Source organism: Alligator sinensis, unplaced genomic scaffold (genome assembly GCF_000455745.1).
Source record: "Alligator sinensis unplaced genomic scaffold, ASM45574v1 scaffold347_1, whole genome shotgun sequence".
NCBI classification, from domain to species: Eukaryota; Metazoa; Chordata; order Crocodylia; family Alligatoridae; genus Alligator; species Alligator sinensis.
In genome coordinates, this window is record NW_005841922.1 from 2,352,090 (window position 1) to 2,354,487 (window position 2,398).

The following is a 2,398-nucleotide window of genomic DNA, read 5'->3' on the forward strand; positions in this document are numbered from 1 at the left end:
GTAAACTGAATGACACCAGGAACACAAGAATACATGCTCCAGGATGCTCTGCCACACACTGAGATGTCAGGACCAGTTAAATTGGTTTCAGAGCCCCAGTTAAGGCCTAATTTTCACTGCAAAAACATTATCAAACCAGTCCCAGGAAAATAATTTAAACCTTACTGGCTTCCATAATTTAACTGAGTAATAGTAATTTAAGTCTGGACACAACCACATTTCAACTATGTCATAAAATTAACTGGCACAAACACAGCTCAAAGTTGTAGCATCGAGAACCTCTTTCAAATAAGAACAAATCTGAAGATACCTGTGTGTTTCAGGGCCAGGACCCATTAAGAAAATAAATCATGTTTCCTGGCTCTTCATCCAAATTTTAGCAGCAGATACTACCTTTTTCTGCCTTGGAAAGAAACAAGTGTAATCAACAGAGATTTAGGACACTAACGCACATTATTTGGTTTGCAAAGTGCACCGTGTTCTTTCTATATCAAGTTCAGAGCCTCCTAATTTCCGTGAAAATCAAGTTTCCTAATGAAGCAAATGATATTGTCTTCTGAATCACCATGTGTGTGGTAAAGACTTGCTTTACAAATAATGATTCTACCTGTTCACAGCATCAGCAGAATCGTACCGAACTCAGGAACACCAAATTAGAACACACGGAACTATTTTTCAGGTCTTCCAAATCAGTAAGAAAGACTGGAATTAATATCTTACTGCAATCTACCCAAGAACATGCTTGACCTTTTCATAACCTCTTAAAATGCCAACTACCCTGTCCTCTGCCTCATTTATTAGCATTTCATGTGTTTGGAACAAGAAAAAACATAACAGAAGATATGCTCAACTCAAAAGAGCAGGGGAGGCCATCAATTTATCTGAACTCCGCTTGATCTTCTCTCCATTTCAACTTATAATTTGTGTTTCCTCTTCCAATTCTCCTCCCTCCCCCCAACAATTTCCAACAAAAAGGGGGAAGGAAATAGCAAGTAAGGTTCTTGTACCCTTCTGATGCAGGCTTTGCCCACATTAGACTTTTTCCCTAACATCTTACACACTACCACAGGGGTAGTGGCCCAGACTGTAGAAACCATGGAAATTCTTGCAAAGATGAGACATCAGTGTTTGACACCATGTTAAATCAGTGAGTCACAATGTCTGTGGTAAAGACTTGCTTTACAAATAATGCTCCTACCTGTCTGTAACACCAGCAGACTCATACCAACATGGAGAAGTCTTGGGAAGGAAGTCTAGCACTGACGATGCCACAGAGAATCCTGAGTCACTCCAAAAGCACCTACTGCAGCCCCAAAATTGGGCACTGCAGAAGGCATGTTGTTTCAGCAGCCCTAGGGGGCACTAGTCCATGCTAAGTTTATCAATAATTATAACAACACTTGCAAAAGTATATGTATAAAAAACAGAAGCTGCTTGCCAGTGTCTGGAATAAATTGTATGTATAAAAAATGTATGCTACAGGAAAGACTAAAAAGCATCTTCTCTAAATACAGATCCCAGACAAATATACAACAATGGCCAGGACAAGGTATGCAGGTAGTGCTTTAGATACCTTTAAATGAGAAGTCCCTAATCTGAGTAGCCCACCTAAACAGCTCACTAAACATAACCTATAAGGACATTAGCAAATCCTACTGTGATGGCCATTGCATTGGGGGCTCTTTAAGAACTAGACTGAGATTTCAAAATAGTTTTGCATAGTCCAAGACCATGGGCAACCTTCATATAGCAATCACATAGATGTTCAGTCTTTCATGGTGCTTCAAACAATAGCTTCCTGATAACTGTCAAGCAAGTTTCTTAGGAAAACAATTTAGTCGCTTGCAAATGAAAGGTGGCAATTATTAAGAAGGCAAAATATCACTAAAACCATCAATTTATAGCCACAGTCTCAAAATATTTACTGAAAAAATGTCTTTTAAAAATAACAGATTACAAACTACAGATTTAGAAGATACTTTCATCATAGAAGTAACCACAATGATGAAAATATACTTAATACTTGCATAATATTGTGTTCTTAATTTCTAGATTCCTTACCATTCCTAGCTCTTATCCTCCCAAGAGCTACCAAAAATAAAGGCACATTAAAGTTCCCCTTCACATCTACTCCCTGGCTACCTAAAATATTTTGTATTAACTGCTCTCTTGTATTAACACTTTTAATTAAGCTGGAAGATTCCACTAGCATTTCCCTTCTCCTAAGAGTGTTCTCTAACTAAATAGCTTCCACCTTGAGCACACAGTGGGCTTGTCTACACGAAACGCTACCGTGCAGTAGTTACTGCACATTTATTTAGTATTTGTATAATCAAGTACTAAATAAAATGTGCAGTATCTGGAGCTACTGAGCAGTAGGGCCAGTGAATACCTTTTA